Source organism: Bombus affinis, chromosome 10 (assembly GCF_024516045.1).
Source record: "Bombus affinis isolate iyBomAffi1 chromosome 10, iyBomAffi1.2, whole genome shotgun sequence".
In the NCBI taxonomy this organism is placed as follows: Eukaryota; Metazoa; Arthropoda; class Insecta; order Hymenoptera; family Apidae; genus Bombus; species Bombus affinis.
The window spans coordinates 9,682,182-9,701,757 of record NC_066353.1 but is presented as its reverse complement, the minus strand read 5'-3'; the positions used below and the strand labels follow the sequence as shown (position 1 = coordinate 9,701,757).

Genomic DNA, 19,576 nt, shown 5'->3' with positions numbered 1-19,576 from the left:
ATCCGACATGATTTCTGTAATTATGAGCATACTATATAATATCTCATAAATATCTGATCTGCATATAGCAACTCAAGAAGCTTCAAAATAAAATCCGTATAAATAGCGGTTTAAAATCGTACTTTCCTCGACGAATGCAATAATATCGATTATATTAATTTGTTATGGTGTACGATCTTTGCTCGGTCCCCTATACGCCAGTCTCGAGACCCGAGAGAACGTATCACAGCTTACAGGAAAAAGCTTTTATATGAAAGCCTAGCTGTGAATAAGATCGCCGTCGTAAATTGTGCGCAAGGCTAATCTCACGGTTGAACGCGGCCATAGACTTCACTTCGTTTGACTTCGACGAGTAGCGAGACCCTCGAAAAAACTCTCTGTCGAACGAATTCGCAAGCTTTTCAATTCGTTCGTTCCTTGCAGTTTGTTTTTATTGGAAGCTAATGCTTTGGTTTAGGAAACAGCTAACAATAACCGAGATGTTTCGTAAAATACGTTTTCAACCCCAACTTTGTAGCTACTTTCACCTACTTCAGTAGCGAGATAGGTTTATGCCACGGTACGCCATTAATCTCGAAGTTGCATAGAATAAATTTTAATAACTTTACGTTAACAAAAATATCTATATCACAATTTTCTCTACGATCGATTCCACTCGCCTATCGTAACTCCTACAGCAACGCTAAAATTCACCCCAAAACATAATTCTTATCCCCATGAAACTGAAACTGGAAAATCGTGAAACTATGTTAAAGAAAGAAAACCCTGGCAAAGTCAGAGAGAGAGAGAAAGAGAGAGAGAGCGAGACAAGGAACGAAATAAATGAGAGAATCGAGATCAGAAGTTGGTGCGCGTGGTGTCGCGGATGAATCAGAAGGTGCGAAGAAAGTGGGGCCTGTCAACGGGACATGATTTAAAGCCAAATATTACGACAGAGAGCACATTTCTCGAGCGTCCCGGCCCGGTTTCACCCTAGCGCGGCGTCGCGGCACGGGGGTGGCTGCGACGCGAAGGGATGAGCCGTAAGTCGTGCAGATATGTTCGCCACGGTTTATTACCGGGATGCCGGAATGGTCCAAGCCCGTAGGAACATTGATTTAATGCGGGAGTAATTGGGCGACCGGACGTCTCTATGAGCACGCCACCTTCCACCGCTAATGTGTTCCCGCCCTTCTAACCTTTCGGTTAACCACCATGCAAGCGAGCCACGCTTCAACCCTCTCTTTCTATCTTTCAATTTCTCTGTCTAACGTTGTACAACCTCCACCCACGGGACGTGAGAAAGGCGAACGCTTTATTGCCGCTTTTATTGCTCGACGAGTTTTAGCCGCAGTTCGGATCGGCTTATGGCGCTTATTAAACTTTGATGTCACCAAATCGCTCTCGCGCGCCTCTATCTATACCATCCGCCTCGCTCGTGGCGTGCATGCTTATCTGTTGGGAATAATGTGGGAGAAGGAGAATAGTTGGCAGGTTGGAATAAGAGGAAATTTACAGTTGGCATCTGTTTTTTTTATCCTGATTTTGAGAAACGATACGACATCGTAGGGGGTGGTTAGGAGTTTCGACGTTGGTCAAGATTTCAGTCAATGGTTGTGTTAGAATTGGTCGAATAGCAAAGCTGTATAGTAAAATATCGAAGATCTGATACGCTGGAGAAATATATACTTCGTAATCGTAATATCTTTACAACCGAACGGCGTAATATATTTATCCGTATCTTCTGAATTTTTCTATCTTTTAGATATTTTTAGATGATTCGTCTAAGTAACGATTTTCGAAATTTTGTTCCATAATAGTTTTTCGAAAACTTGCGAGCATCGAATCGCAACTTTTCCTCTTACGAATTATTCTTCCGCTCGTTCTATCAAAAGTACAGACGCTGTTACGTTTTATTTTTATTATTTTTATTATCTGCTGAAGCAATCTTCTGGAAGTGAATGTTAACTTCAGAAGCACGATCGTCGTTAAGGACGTTACCGCTTGCAGTTTGGCAGATCGGACACCCCTAAAACCTCATACGATACGCATAACAGCCCATGATTCTCACCTTGGACGATATCGTCGTATATTCAGACACTTGACGACAATGTGTCTTTACGAGTCCATAGAAGGGTAAAGTTTCTTACTTTCCCGTAAAATTTTGTTGCCTCGACGGAGAGATTCCCGTTAAACGGGCAAACGGTATTACCAGAATTCACACTGATGATCGGCATCGCGTGCAGCAAATTGAAGGTTGCGCGTAGATTTGCGTGCGATATCGATGATGAAGTCTTCGAGCTGCTCAAATTTTATTAGCCACGAACTCCGTAATCGCCGTGAAGTAAATGCAAATGATTTCAGGCTGAAATAGGCGGTTGAGTCTTATTTTTCCCGCTTCACGTAACACGAATTAACCAGTTGGGGTAATGCCCGAAAATTACCGAGCATTTAGTCCCCCGAAGAATGCGCGAACCTGGACACAGGCCTCTTCTCTCATCATATGCCATCTATCGAACGTGTTTACGCAGTTATAGTATACTGAAAAGTATTTTAAAATTCATATGGTTGATTCTGTAAACATCCATATAAACGATTCTATATATACGACGATTTTAACTTCAATCTATAAATTTATACAGAAGGTCCTCTTCCTTCTTTCGAAACTAATCGCTGCGCTTCTATTCGAATTAACGATTCTATTAATTTTATCGATTTCGTCAATTCTATTATACCACTGCGAATCGACTTTTCAACAAAATTGCTCCCCTCGACCAAAAAAAAAAACAGAAGTCGACAGAGTCGACTCTGAAAATTACCATTGTCGCATCAACGGTAGAAAATCACCATTTCGCGACACGTGTCGATAAGACGAAACAGATCGGAAGACGTAGGCGTACCGCAAACGTGCCTTACGAGCAGTCATAATACGGGGGGCAGAGGTTTGCATCCACACATGGTGCGACCACGTGTTCCAAGCCGAGCCGGCAGCCGAACGGTGTAAACTTTAACTTTGCCTAACACCGGCTGCGCGGAATGTCCGTCCCGAGGACGAGCTGCCTTTCGATCCCGGCGTTGCTCTACAGAGGGTGAGAGTTCGCGCGGGGATAAACGCAGAAACACGGCGAGCTGAAGCAGAACGCTCAAACGCGGCGGGGGAAACGCGACATGTATGTAATAACTAAGTGATGTGTCGGCATAGTAAGTGGCATTTTCGTTTGCCACACCTTGTGTAAAGAGGAACGTCGGAGGGTACGAGCGTTTTAGGGTCGTCTCCCTTTCTTTTCAGTCGTTGACGATCGTGTTTGGTTTCCAGTTATCTGATGTGAATTTATAAAATTTGGCAAAACATTTGTGGAAAATCACCAGATACAAGAATACCATGGAAACGCGTGATATATAATACAAAGATACACTTTTCGCAATATTTGTCGTGTTCTCATTCGGATCATATCGCCGTTTAAACTCTAACCTTCCTTAAACGCATCTCAAATCCCTTTTCCAAAGCCTTCCCTATCAAAGAACCAATTGCCAGAACTCCACTTAAATCTCCTATCTCTAACGTCGCTATCGATTCTTCCTGTCGAACTAGGTTCAACCTTCAATGCTCGTCACAACCTTTAACCCGTTTTCCACGCTCATCCCCTTCGAAATTACTTCATAGAAATGCAATCTGAACAATCACTTCCATACTCGCAAACCATTACTCGAAATCGCTTGGCGTTAACGTCCAACGAGACCGATTCCCTGAAATCTTTTTCCATCCGTAATCCGTATGGTATTGTACCGGCGTTAATTGTAAGTTGAGAGAGAGGGAGAGAGAGAGACAGACGGCCAGAAAGAGAGAGATACTCACGAACGATCGGGTGGCCGGATAAGAAACGCATTCCGGTTTTCGTCCGAAGAGACATCGGCGGAACTGGGCCTGGGTCTCTGACGGTATTGGAAGAGAGGGTTTTTCAGTGGTGCCGCCTCGTGTCTCTTCTCCCGACATCCGTGCGAATGTAGGAGCGTCGGGTGTGGTGTTCCAGAAGAGAGGCAAGCCTGCTACTGGTTCTCGAGGCTGTATATGCGGCCGCAAGAATGTTCGCCGTGTTGGTTCGATTAATCAGTCGTTTTTCGTGGCCTCGCTCTGGGCCAATAGAGGTAGAAAAACTTAACGTATGTGATAATGCGCCAGCTATGCTTCTGCCCTCTGTTCTTTCACTACTTCTCTCTTCTTCCCTTCTCCTTTCGTTCTTCCATTCTCTCCTTCTCCCGTTTTACCGTTGCTCTTGCTCTCTTTCTACTCGATACGCGTTTCGTCACAAGCTGGAACGTGGACCGCGCGCCCATGTTGAATATATACCTACAGCGAAACGGCCACGGCCGAGCCGACGCCAGGATCACTGACCGGCAGGATGCTGTCTTGCAAGGGACTCAAACTTTTTTCACGACGACAGCCACGAGGACACGTAACCAGAGGTCCGGCTCAAATATACTCGAACGCACCAGGGACGCGATATTTCAGCTGTGATCTTTAACGAGCGCGTCGCGGTTCGCTCGCGCGACCCACACCGCTACGGCGGATCAATAAGAGAGAGATAGAGAATTTGCTCCTCGACCGGCTCCGCGATCATTTTCCGATCGGATAAATTGATATGGATCGTTTCTTTCCTGGTCTCCTGGTTTTTGCCCTCGTTGTCGTTATCGTTGTTCACCGGTGATACCAGTGCTGTGTTTTCTACTGTCGTTTCTTCGCTGCCTTCTAGTTTCATTGCCTGGGGTAATGGATGAGATACAAAGGATGCTGTTCGGAGCATGTTTAGAAACGTTTAATTTCTTGTTAGTAGTTGTCTGCAGTTTGTTGGTTGTTCGAGGGCTTGATATTAATTTTAACTGTGATAAGTTCTTTTTCTTCACGATAGATACAGGTAAACTTCAAAAGTATTTGGCCTTAAAGTTAAACGCATTACATATTTTCGATCAAAAAGTCGGAAAAAGACACGATAAGAAGAATTATCCATACATCTTTAAAAAAGTAATCGATGTTCGAGGAACGCGTAAGAAACAAAGCCTCGACTGCTGCGTCTTCTAATTCGATTGCAACCTCAAACACAATCCTATTATACTTTCATCATACATTGGTCGCTTCTCGTTAAAACCGCAAGAACGCAAACACAACATGCAAAACGATGCACAGGATCGCAGACATCTACGTTAGGAACAAGGAATCGTTCGTGCAACGATACTTGGCTCTTCTAGCCGATACAATTTCGCATAGGGAGCGCAATGGCACGCTTCCATCACGTTTTCCCTGTACGAACGTGGCGTTGCTGGAGAAAACGTTTTGCTGTTAATCCAATACCGCAAAATCATCCAATTCCACGGCGAATTGTCACGGTTGCGCGTTTTTCCGCCGCGGAAAAACGTCCGTAGTTCGGTGATTAGTCTTTTTACGTTAACCTGGTTAAGATTACGCTTGGCTGGCCACGTACAAAAAGCATCGGTCTCGCTCGAACGCAGCTTTCGTGACGAAGAAAACGTCCGATTGACACGCGTTATGACATTCTGGTCTCGTGGCGTTGCGAAACACGCGTCTACCGATCGAAATCGACGTATAGAAAAATGGATGGAATCGAGATCGACGGTTCGATCGAGGGAATAGGTTGACGTCGAGTTCCGTTCGACAATGCTCGCTTTCCCCTTCCGACTTTGCGTCACGTCGCACCTTCACGCTCTGATCGAACACGCTTTTTTACTTTGCAACGTTCCTCGGAAAAATGGACACGCGTATGATTCCTTTGGTTTCGTTCGATCGAGCGCCGTGTATGGGGCGAAGATTCGGCCGATTGGATATTTGTTGCAATAAGCGAGGTAATTAGTGGAACGAGGTGAGATTGGGTCTTAATTGGGTTTGGTGAAGTGTTTCGTGCTTTTCGAGCTAAGAAGTCGGCTAAAAATAGTTCTCTTTATACCTTCATAGGGGAAGATTCTTTGTTATATCTACGATAAGAAGTATCTGGTTAAAAGTACGTAATACGATGTATACGAATCACTCGCGATCTCGTTAAATGTTTTATCATGACGCGCGAATTGTCATTTATAGACCTCCCGATCGGAAATCCATTAACATCGACCACTTTCCTAAGTTAATAAATGCACGTACTATTTCTGCGATATCCGTTAAAGTTTCGCAATATCATTAACTCTGTCGACTCACACTTCTGCGAATCGCAAGCACAAAACCGAGAACGTTTCTTCTATAAGGACAATTTCTTAAAGGCGTAGACAATTCCAGGACATTCCCACGCCACGAACGAGTCCGTTCCACGACCATTGTCGATCACCAGCTATCGGCAAGAAATCCATCCACCTTTGATACTCCCGTCCACGCTAACCTCGGTAGAACATTCGATGTCTCAGTCTTAGGTTTTATTGAAAAACGCGAGGCCAGGACGTGACGAAGCGATTAGGCGGAGCGGCGATGAAACGGATCACGGAACGTACGCGGATCGAACGAGACGCATAAATCCTTTCTGGATACCGGCAGGAGACGACAAGAGGAGGAACAAGACCACTAGGAACGAAGAAACGGCGAAGCACGGTTCTCTGGATCTCGGTAGTGGAACGGGTGAGAAGATATCGTTGGCCGCGAGGTGTCTCCTGGCTTTCACAGTTTTATAATAAAATCGCCGTGTGCGAAGGGTAGAGAGTAAAAGAAAAAAGGAGAGAGAAGTTCTCGCGGAGATCGACAAAAAGGAGGCGTGCGTTTGGAAAAACACGAGATTTCAATTAAAGAGACAAGCTTAGTAATGAGGCAGCGTGGATTTATTGGCTCTCGATTCACGGCGTGGCGCCAAAACGTCTACGTGTGTTGCTCTGCGGCCTGTGTGCCGATCCGCTTCGGGTCTCCCTCTGGTCCGCTCGAGCGCTCCGTCAGCAGCCAGCACGCGCGTGTTAATGTATGCGTGCGTGCACGTGCCCTACGGGCCACTCGGACCCTTGCAACCGGCCCTTTATTCGCCCCGACGCACACACCACAACCGTACGTTCTCCACCAGCCCGTATAAAACGGCCACCTTCTCGATCGACCGCGTTACTTCGACCTACCTACCATATTCCCCCGGAATTAGCTCATTTGCATCCGATCGAGATTCATTACCGTATTGCCGGGTAATAGGACAGTCTCATTCGACCAAGATCTTTTTCTCCCCGTCTCCTTCTATCTTTGCTCCTGCAACTGTCTCTCCTTGCTCCCTTATCTATCCTGGCCCCGATATTTCCACTACCGACGGCCTTCCACGGACACGACCGCTCTTAATGCGTTTCTCGTCGGTCTCTTGAGGCGGATCGGTAAGAGACGGTGGGGTATTTTATGTATGCGAGAGAACGCACGTGAAATTCAGGTGAAAAATTGACATTTAATCGTGATTGTTGAAAACATTTGAACGATATCTTTTATTATTTGAATTCGAAAATAAAAGGGTACATCTTGGTACAGATACATCGTGGTAGCTTAGCGCGTGATGTTTCAATAGCAAATAAACAAATTTCCCTCCAAGTGAAATAGGTATTTTAGCAGTAGGGCGTGAGAATACAGGGTGTTTGAAAAATTTGAAGTCGAGATTGATCGTACAGATAGCGTCGGTATCGCGTTACTTGCAAGTTTTTCTATGGAATGGGAAGTAGACTTTTGAGTCTTGCTTGAATTGATATTGCGCGTAAATAAACTGTTAAATGTACATCAGATGGCTACGATGATTATATTGGAAGATGTTTGAGTAATAGGTGCGCTCGAATTTTACTCCAAGCGAAATGCATACGTATCAAGCAGTAGGATGCGAGATGTTTGAGAAATTGAAAATCGAGGTTGGCGATAGCGAGGCAGCATCGATATTCCTTTTTGTAAAATAAAGAAGCAGATTGTTGAGCTTTGTTTGGGCGGAAATTGCTTACTAAAGCGTGAAAGGTGAAAGGTATATAAAGTACTCGATAAAAATGATATCGCTGATAAACGTAACTTTGTTCGCGAGTAAAGCGGTATAAATTTCTTAAATAAACATCGTAATCTCTGTATCGTAACACAGCTTTCGTCGATGAAGCGTTGCGAGTTAAACGAGTAAAAACGAAATTAACTTTGAGCAAACAAAATCGCCGAAGGTTTAAACGCGAGGAAGATAAGCACCGGGAAGGCTGGCTGTTTTAAGTATCTTGTAACAGCGACAATCGATGTCGTTAAGTTATCAGACCGGACAGTGGTCTCGACACTTTGCATAATTGCCGAAGCCTAATTAACTTCTTTCGGCTCGAGGTGGAACTTAACGCACAGATAACATTATTTTCACAGTAATAAACGAGCTACGCTCGTGACTGCTTCTGATAAGAAACTATTTCCTTTCTGCTTTCACTATACCTTTCCAATACTTTTTCTTCTTTCTTCCTCCACCTTTTTTTTTTTACAGATTTTTAGTATCCACACTTCCACAGATTTAATTAACGTCGATAATCTTACTTGTTGGAAAAATAGATTTTGAATAATCACAGATAAACATTTCGTGATTATTTTATAAGTTTTAATTCGCTATTTAATAAAAGAGAGATAATATCTGATCTAATATCCCGTTTGGTATCTTTTATTTTTCTATCTGCCAATCATCGTTCTTCGATTTGTTGTATTTTTATTGAGTAGTTTTATTGAGTAAATTCCTTATGTACTTCTTGCTAGGCTCATTTGCTACGAGCAACGAGATTGCGTAAACTGTTTGCAGTTTAAAGGAAACTCCGGCTGAAAAATACTTAACAAGCGTGTACATATAATAAAATTACTCTCTCAATACATTTTCTGACATCGAACCAAAATGCATTCGTCATTAACGCAAAAAGAACGCCAGATCCGATCTTTTCCGCTCTTAGTATTAAAGACATTTTCTGCGGATAATTTTCAATCAATGGCGTAACTAAATGCAAGAATGTTCCTACAGATTGTTCAGGATCGTATAAAATGCTTCGCACGGTAATCTCAGTACGCTAACAACACTGACGAAAACATAATTATAGTTTGTGTACTCTACATCCATTACTTTCTTGTCGATATCGAACAAGCTACGAGAACTCGTAATTTTATGAGAAAAGACTTGTATAAGCGTATAAAATATCGTTAATTAAAATTCAAAAACATATAAAACAATTTTTATACGATATTTAGAAATACAAGGTGATTCTTATTTTAGATTAAATCCTATAACCTGGAAAACTATTTCATCTTGATTGCTTCCATTATGGTACATCAAGAATGTACGATTCGATTTGCAATCCGTATTTTTTCAACGATAAAGAATATAGAATGGTTAATATCCATCGCAATAGGTATAATTTGAAGCAAGTACAAATTAAAGCCAGTTGCCCAGGCAAATCGGTAAACTGTGTTTTATACTGTATCTATTTCAGTTCTTTGTTACCTAACTTTGCTAAAACATTTTATCAAATACGCATCTACCGTGATACTCAATCGTATTTTCTACCAGCGAAATCAATTTTTCAAAAGAAAATACTTTATACTGCCAGCAAATGCTCGTTCGCGCTACTGTATTGTCAAATTGCGAGAGAGCCGCGTCGCAAGAAACGGCCAGACAATTCTGTCGCGGTCTCGCGGTTCTTGGCGTTCGTTTGGTGCGGTCACAATCGAACTGGCCTTTTCCATTCGGAGCTGCGTATAGATCGTTCGTTCACGGTGTATCGATTAACAAGGCTCTTATCTCGTTTAAGGATTTTTATGGAGAACGTTATAGGCCTGAGCAAGGAGCGCGGTCGTCGTGTCCACGGGGGAGAAAACATCGTCGGCACCGCGGCTTAAAGACATGATCCGGCGCGTAATCGTGTTTCGTGGCCGGTGCCCCGATAAAAACGCCACGATACGAATCGACGGCCGATTAGCCGTGGGCTACGAATCGCCCAACGTCCTACATTATATCATGTAATTTTTATCGGATCTCAAGTACGATCTCTCGGTACTGAGCGGCGGAAATTATGCATAAGACTGATCATCATTTGCCCGGGATAGTTTATATCGGAACGAAGAACAGCCCTTTAAGCTCGGTCTCTCGGACATCGATGCCTGACGAAATTGCTAATTCCTTCGTCTTCCCTATTACGCTTGCGACGTTTTGAGGGGAGGCACGCTTTAAGAGGCAACCTGGTGGCCAAGTTGCCCATCGAGACGATCGCTTAACGATCGCTGACAAAACCTTTTAACGTCACGAGGTGTGTACAGGGCCGTTTCGACGTGAATTCATCCCTGCAACCGGATGCAAAGTGTCGGTAGCATCATTTGTTCCGGAGCAGCTTATGGCCATATGCGTACATACTCGCATCGAGGCAAGCCGCCGCTGGTGGTACGCGAAAAGATTTCAATGTAACCAACCGCGAGGCCACGCCATGATACATTTTTCAACGCTGTAATCCCCCGTTTCGGATGTTAAACCGGTGTTCCGCGTGTGTTATTAGGGACGATTATCATATAGCCGAATCGCGGCGCGCGAACCGTCCGTATTTCGGAATCGTTATCCACGATATACGAGGCCGCGGTTGTTATTAATAACTATTCCACCGCGTGGCATCCCGATGCTTTGTCCAGAGTCTCGCTCGTAAAATTACGCCCTTTCCGAGTTGCGAAGCCTGCCTTTCGATACAGGTGGAGGCCCCGATGGTCCGCGGCCACGAAACATGCCACAGATGCAGATAGAGCAGTATCATTTAACAAAGAGCATGGATTGTGAATACATTTATTAGTTGGAATCTAAAAAAGATCATATGGAACGAAACATACTTTAACAAATTCGCTATTAAAATTACCTTACCAGTGAATTTATCTTAACGAATGTACGCAGACAAGATTTGTGGAAAAAATCAAATACGTTTTTAATTCAGACCAAGACGTGAATTATACTTATATCATGTATACCTATTTACTTTCGTCATACTGTTCCATATTCCTATACGTTTTCGTCGTATTACTTGTATCACTCAACTAACGACTACCGATTGAAACTTCAGTTTCTTCGATGCGAGTGACCAAAAATATAAAATTTCTTCATCGAAAACGCCCAGTCCTGAAAAACCATTTATTCGATCCGACTGCCTATTTATCCGCGAGAAACAAAAAGCGTGCTGCATTATATTCCTCGATACCCCCCATGTCTGTCGATTCAACAAATTTCCGACGGGATTAAGGGAAACCCCACAGATAGAGTAGCAAAAACAAAAACAATTACGGCGGAGCCGAAAACGTTGACTCGCGGTAAGAACGCGGCAGCAGAAGGAAAGCCGGCCTTTTTCTCGGACAAGCGCCGTATTCGGCGTCTGTTCCGCGCTGGATAAAAACCGCGGGACCGCGTACGGTACTCGAGTACGGTACTCGATCCGCAACACGAGGTGTACCGAAGCTGTGGCCCCGCCGGATCCAATGAATAATACAGCCGCGGCACAATTAGCCCCGCCGTTTTCAATTTAATCGGCGAATTATCAACCCTTCAGGGAACGGGCGACTGGTTCGCCGCAAGAAAGGATCGGCGCGCACCACCACGGCATCCGGTACACATCGTGATACCAAGGCATCACGGTGGAAGTCGACTTTCGCACAGCGGGTAGCGAGACGCGCAAAGAAGCTGCGCGGTTACCACGCGTTACTCAGCTCCCGTTCGACGTTTGTTAACATCTCTTAAGTAACATGGTGCAACGTACGTAGTTTGTATGCGAAATTGCTGAAAGAGATAGAACAGTGTCGGCTTAGTTGCTGTAAGTCGGCTCTTTAGTTCTTAGTGAATCTATTCAGGAAAATATATATTGTAGGGATTTCTTTTCTGGCTTAATCAATTGAAAGTTAGTGGTGTATTTATGCAGTAGAATAACGACGACGAATAGTGGTATGCCTTTGTAGCAAAGCGATGTTGATGGTAAAACGTGCGTGTTTGGATAGTAGAGTAGAATATAGTAAGAGTAGAGCATTGAAAATGGTAGAAAAATGTTTATGTAATACAGAGTGATGTGTTTATGTGGCAAAACAACGACGATAGCAAGAGCAGAGTTATAGTTATATGTTTGAATAGTAGAATATAGTGTAATAATAGCGGAATGATGAAAGTGGTAGAAAATAGTATGCTTTATGTGGTAAGATAGTAACGACGCTAAACGAAATGTGTGCAGAGTAAAGTAGTATGTTGTTAAAGGATCGTGAAGGTAGAAAGTAGTGTGCTCTTACGTGATAGAGTATGGGTGGTAGATTCTGATAAACGAATCGCATAAATGTTGAAAGAATCTGTGTAAATCTCTTTTTATATCTTCCAAGTATATACTTTGTATATATATATATATCCTATAATTTAATTTTCATAGCTGTTTCTAGAATCGAAGCTGAATATCTGTAGCTCGAATCGAATATTGGGACGCAATTTTTCCTACTATGAAACTGATATGTATCGTGAAATACAGATGATTTATGAAAGGAGGGAAGAGGTAAATTTCGAATTCTGTAGCTTGAATTAAGCATTGCGAGCAAGAAAAACAGATTGAATAAAGATGGACGAAGAGAAAAAAAGATTGATCGCTGTAGTTCGATTATCGGAATGAAAACAAGTTCTTCCACGTTACGATTCACTGACTTACTACGACTAGTCGTAGGATGAAGAAACGTTCCACTACCGGAGAGAATCATCGATAAATCGGAACATCCACGAGTCGATTCTCTTCCTTTCTCATTCAATCGTACTTTAAAAACGAGAAAAAAGCGGAACGGTAACTTAATAGAACGATGGTTTGTGCCACGAAAAATATTACGATGCAATATCTCGTGCCTCAATGGCTATATAAACGATTTATAAACGATGTACGAACTCTTGAAACGCTTAGTATTCATTGAACACGATATTTACCAGACTACAGTCGTTAATCAACCTAAGTACAATAGGTATTCTGATTACTTAATGACTTCATATACGAATACTACTGACCTACTGATTGTATAGTAGCGTCGACGTTCGACGAGACAAGCATTTCCGATTTACGATCAAGGGATACGGATCGTAAAGATATTCGTTCGATATCTTCTCGAGTAAAAACAATGAGCGTTTGGTTAAATAAGGAAATGTCATTTTTGAACGGAGAATTGCCAAGTGGATATGCTGAGAACCCTTGTTCAACTCGGTCACAGTCATCCTTTCAATTGGCGCTGCTTGTTTGAGATTGTTCGCGATTAAGTCGCGTTCACACCAAAACGTGCGTCGTGTTCAGAATATAAGCGGCAGATGATGATGATTCATTTTTAATATTTCTGTAGAATATTGCGTTAACGAGAAATATATAAAATATCGAAAAAGATCTAAACAATATACGTTATACTATAATACTTGGATTTAAAGGGACAGCATACCTATATATAGGCTAAGATGCCTAGTAGGTTAATTATGCATCCGATGATCGCATCTATGCATTCCTGACCTCTTGTCTGACGATATTAACCCTCGTTAATGATATCGGATTTACGATTATCAGCAAATTACGATTTTTTCGTTCAAATTGAATAAATCAAACGTTGTTTGAATTTATAAGAAATTCACGTGTACAGTCTATGCATGGAATATCAACGAAATAAATTGTACCTAAAAATACGTTGTGTACACAGCCGAATCTAGCATCAAAAATTACAATTAATAATTCTAACTTTAAAGCATATCACTGCACCTAAATTGCGTCTTAAGTCTTTCATATCTTAACAATAATCAAACATATAATCAATCAATTTTTTAAATCCCAAACAACACAAACTAATCTAATTTTAAGAATGAAAGTTCTACATTACAAACGAAGAACGTTCAAACGTTCACGTCTTATGGTCCAATTCTCAAAAATATACGGCATAGGTGCAACAAGACTAAGGAAGAGTGTAAATGCGTTCTCGGGATAGTTTAATCAGAAGTTCAGTCTAATCAGAGGTTCGCGCTCCCGCCGAAAGGCGCGTTTACACGGACGCACGTATACGGGCGTACACGACGTTAATCGCGGCGGTATGTGGCGACGACGAACAGTACCGCCTACACAATCACTTGACCTCCCTACGCCCCCGTATCTCTCAGTTAACCTTATCAACTCGATTCAACTCGACCTAACCGGTGTCGGACCGATGCGGCTCGAAAGCAGACGCGCCGCTTACCTACATTCACGTTCCTCCGTTTCGCCACGGGGCACCGTAATATCTTGCTTTACGCGCTCTGAATAAATATCGAACGACTATCGATCCGGTCTCTAGCCCACCTCTAGCCGGGTCAATCGTAAAGAGCTGCCTCGGAACGTTCAATTTGCAACTGTTGTTTCACGCGTTTAAGGTTCTGAATTATTATTTTGCTTATGCATATATGAGAAATTAAAAAATACTTATCTTTGTGTAAATTAACGTAATTGCTAATGACCGCAATAGATAGATGCAAGAAACAAATTTAAATAAAGAAAGAACTACACAGAGTGCATAGGATATGTAAAAGTGTAATATTACGCTAATTTAATGCATTTTGTTTCAAAACAGATTTGATTGAAATCTTTCGTAAAATTTATCGAGGAAATAAAAATGGAGCTAGCTAGCAGGAAACGAGAAATTGGCAACGAAGGAATATTTCAGATTTAAATCGCGTTTTAACGAAGAAATCCGCGCCCCCTTGTTTGTACGTCACGTGAAATATCGCGATAACTCCTGCAGGGAGCTGCTACTCGGATTTGTATGCGTTCGAGGCAACGTCGAACGGGGCCCGACTGTCTCATTATTATCTCGTTTCGCGCGAGTAATTCATTTTTATGTATGTCGAAGTTCTGTTCGGTGATTCACGGGCGTCTCACGCGGTGCACCCGAGCATATTTGAAATTCCCAACTCGTCTAATTGTGCCGATTCTACCTGCACGACTGTATCTTTTGATCGAGCCAGAAGAGAAACTTTTCATATTTTGTTGATTATTCGTTTCTGATTTCTTTTCCTTTTGCTTCTCCTATCGAATCATGAAAATGTTATCACATGAAAATTTCCATTTAATAGAGGCTAGAAATTTCTTCTCGATATATTATTTACGATGTTATTATCTATTTATCGTAATTAAGCGATCGTCGTAATCCTTGATCGACTATTTCACTTTATCTAAATTTATTCATCTTGATTACGTTATTAGCGACAGACTCATTTTAGTCAATACTGCTTAAGATTCCTAACCTATACGAATGTTATCGACGAAGTAATCGATCGATAATTACCGACTTTAGCTTGACAAATAGAATCATTGGCTGAGTACGTGAGAAGAACAAGTGTCATAGTACGTGAGTAAAGTAACAGTTTGAAAGATCGCAGAAGTATCGCTATTATGTGTTACAATTAATTTCAACGTGTAATTATAGAAATCAGACGAATTGAGAAAAAAGGAAAAAGCTTACCGAAAAAGTTGAAGTTCATGCGCGATAGATGCAATAAAGGTGGACTGCAAATTCGGTGGTATATACAATTTAAAAATACCAAAAGAACTAAACTTTCGGAACATATCACTGATATATCACTCCTAACACTTTCACGGTTGAAAATTCAAACGATATTTGAAAGATTAACTGCATAATTTGACAATCGGATGCTGACACAAACTGTACAGGTTTATTGCCGACGGCCATTTTTGTCTACCAGTTACTTCGAAGTCAAAATAATGTTAAATATTTAGACGCATATAGATGAATTGTTTTAAATTTCGTTTATACTGTTAAATGCTTGTGAAACAAAAATATGGTTATACATTTCACGGGAGGTATTTCAATTTATCTAACAAATATTTTGATATAGTATGAAATATGGAAAGAAAATATGAGATGAGAAATGACACGAAGAAAATGTTCTGGAATAATTAATGAAAACAAAAAAAAAAAAAAAAAAAACGCAATAACTTCAAAACATGAGAGTCTCGGTGTTACTCGTAGTTATTAACTTTTTTATGCTTAATGTTGTTAAAACAAAGTATTTTAGATACTATGATATTCAGTCAGTTCAAGCAATTTCTTACACGTGTGCAATGGTTACTTTACAGTATTTTTATACGTATTCTACGCACGTAGTCATCTGATTTAATTTCCTCCTTTCAAATGAAATATCTTACTTCATTTTAAAAGATTATTTGATCGCAAACATTTATCATCAGAAGCTGAATCATGTCGTCACGAATCATCTATTTAAAAATTATAGAGAGAAACACTTACCTCCACCATATACTCATGAACATGAAGCAAAGAGAAGTTTTATCCAAAAACAAAGACACGCTTCAAAGATTATATCGAAGGTTCAGGCCAAACAGAAATGAGGGTGTATAGAGGGACCGTAAGGATGGGGATGGCGAGTATCAATCTAATAGTAATGAGCAGTGATGCCGAGCGGAAGACTTTGAAATATACATTATGCGGGGATTATGTTTATGCATGCGGGAAAGGCGGCGAGAGCATTTTTCTTTTGATATGCCTTCCGCGACTCCCGCGAGGAGCATCTCCGCGCGGTGGCTGTGAGATTTGAATAAAAGTATCTGGCCGAGTCACTCTGCCGGGGAGCAATTCGCCAGCTGCTTTTTACAACTGCGTGCTCTCATTAAATATGTATAGATTCGCGCCCCGAGCATGTTCCCCCGGATTCGGCCGCCCCCCTTCACCCCTCACCAGCTCCTCATATCCCTGGCCCGATAATAGAACCGCGCGAACGATTACCAAAAACATATGTTTTAAAGATTGCACGCCGCGGGACAGATATATCGTAGCCGCTATCATTTTTTCCAGAGAGCCTAACCGCGATTCCGCGCGTATGACGCACGGTAAATCACTCGAAAATGGAAGAATTGGAAGGGAGTAATTTTTTATTTCAAGTGATCGATACGACAAACTTGAACATCTTATCCTCTGTAATGAGATTATTTGATTTGTCGAAGCTTCGACATCAAGAAATTGACGGAAGGTGAAGTTGATCACCTTGGCTTTTAGGAGGTTGAATAATAGTAGGTATAATGTTATGCTAGATGGTAGCAATAATTTTAATATAACAAAGATGGAATTTAATCATACCAATTTTCTACCAATAATAATTTGTATAAAGAATACTATTAAGAGTATATAAAGTTAACCGTGGTAATTCGAAGACTTTTTCAGAGAATAACGAAGATCACAGCAAGAGAATGCGCGTAGAATTGGGAGGCTGAGAAAAGAACTTCTTTGTCCCAGGAGCGATTTATTCATAAACTCTAACAATCATGATAATGCGTATCCTGTATTCAGAAATTACCTGTCGAATAAAACTAGAAAAAAAAGAAGATAAAGAGGCGGAAGAAGCGCAATGAAATTCACCGGTCATTCTGTCTACGTACAGGTAATACTGGCGATATCCACTTGAATTGCGAATAATTACGATGAATGTACCGTATGATTTAACTTTTTAACGCGGTCTCCTGACATTTCCAGGTCGATTAACTTCGGCTCGCTAGCAGTCAGTCAGTCAATCATTAGGTAATGAGGCCGTGTTTGGAGGCCGGTGTAACTGGACGTCGATAGTCCGTATAAACGTATCGCCGTCCGCATAGAATAGGTCTCGTGATCTTATCGTCACGGTTTCATGTAATGCTAATGGACACATGGTAGCCCAATATGTACCTTAAACGAAAGGGTTAATATGATAGCGGGATAATGCGCGGACATTAAGGAGCCGGACGAGGCACGCCGGACAAATTATGAAGAGAACCATCCAGACGAAACGAGATCTCGTTTGTTGCTGCCTTCTTGAAGGTAAGCAAAGAAAACGGATCGCGAAGCAAATTGTCATTCGTCGGAGTTCGAACGGAATCGCCTGTTTCCTTCTTAAGGATCAGCAACTCGTTACCAAAGGCTTAGCTTCTTGTCACAATTTTTTCAGGGTGATTATTAGATACAAGGATCGTGATTATGTTGCGAGCTTGTTATTGTTTGAAGAAAAAATTTTGCTACAATTTCTCGTGCAATTATTAAGAAGATGGATCGCGGTCGTGTTGCTAGTTGCGAGTAAATTCGTTGCGAGCTTGTTACGCTAAGTATATACTTAACAGACGAGATACTTTGTGAGTAGTTAATGAGGATTAAAAACGAGGTATTGGAAAATAATGAAACTATCCTGACGTTCAAGGCCACGATCATTTTTCATCCAGATCTCGAATGAAAAAGCACGTTGTAAGTCTTGCAATTTAGCAAACAAAGTCGCGCTACATTCTTTATTAAGATGCAACGTCGCCGGCGGTTTCATTTCTCCTAGGAACAAATGGGCCGCAAGTTATCACCCCGAGAGAGCGCGACCCTTCCATTTAAAAAATGTAAATTTGTTAATGCAACAGTAGTGGGAGAGCGTGAAAATTCGCTCGACAACCCTGCCATTTCTCCGGCTTGGTTCGCAGCCACCCTATTACCTGAGACTATTATCCAATACAAAAAATCAAATAAAGTATGCTAAGTTACGCTTCGAAGACTTAGGGAGTCAGCGAGAACTGTCGAGGGGTTGTAGGAACATTTTTTTCTTACGCCCTTCCCCACCCTTTAGCAGCGTGCCCAGCTACGTCTGGCAACACCCATCGGCCACTTACACGCTTTCTTCGTCGCTTCCTATTAACTTTCAACAGGGTGTAAGAATTAAACGAGTCTTAAAGCCCGCGCGCGATTTATAGGCGGACAAACGCGAAAATTACATCAACGATGCTGATAAAATTTTACTCCAAATTATCTGTAAATATCGAAGACGAGACAATTGTAGATACATACAAAGTAATTCCATTGTTTTATATCGTTCGTGGATATTATCTCGAATATATTGTTTAGAACTAAGAACTAAGATTTTTGAATCACCAGAAGAATCAAATCTTGTCAAGGCTATGGTCTCGGCGAAGATAAAATTTTATGGACTGGAAAAGTCATTGAACGAAATATTTGTTAAAATAAGACACGAAAGATAACATGATCGTATTCTGTCTAATAGATAAATATAGAAGTCGCGTCTGATATCGTTGGAAGAAGCAGACGAGCATCGATTGTATCACGGAAATCACCGTTCTTAACCGTACGAAATGTTCATGGCTATGACTCGTGATTCTCGAAGCTATTCTCATATCACGTAAATGGATATAACTTTCTACTAACGACCAGCTACGCACCGCGATATCGAGCTACGATTTTCTATCGTTGCATAAGCTGTAATAAGGTTGACGTAATGTGATCAGAAAAAGGTATTGGTCCAAACACCGCGCCGCGAAGCACAGCGCGAAAGTTTCATAAAAACTCACATTTTACGCTTCGATAGGTTTCATTACTCAGTCGATACATATCATTCGATGTTCTTCTACGCTATAAAAAGTAGGAAAAAATTGCGGAATTCTACGATCAGGGTGATGTTGTCATCGCGATGTTTACCGTAGAAAAGCGAAATGATAAGCGTCTACGATACAATATCGACAGGTTATGATTTGCGAAAATAGATAAATTTCGAAATAAAGTTGCGATTTTAATATTACTACAAAAACTGTCGAGTGACGTACGTCAAATGTGCTCGACAAC

At 41.6% G+C, this 19,576-nt stretch overlaps 1 protein-coding gene across 10 annotated transcripts in view; it reads right to left on the bottom strand.

Annotated features, from left to right (window-relative positions):
• The window catches only part of LOC126921061 (uncharacterized), a 259,485-nt gene that overhangs the window by 105,436 nt on the left and 134,473 nt on the right, over window positions 1-19,576 (bottom strand). The window lies entirely within an intron of this gene.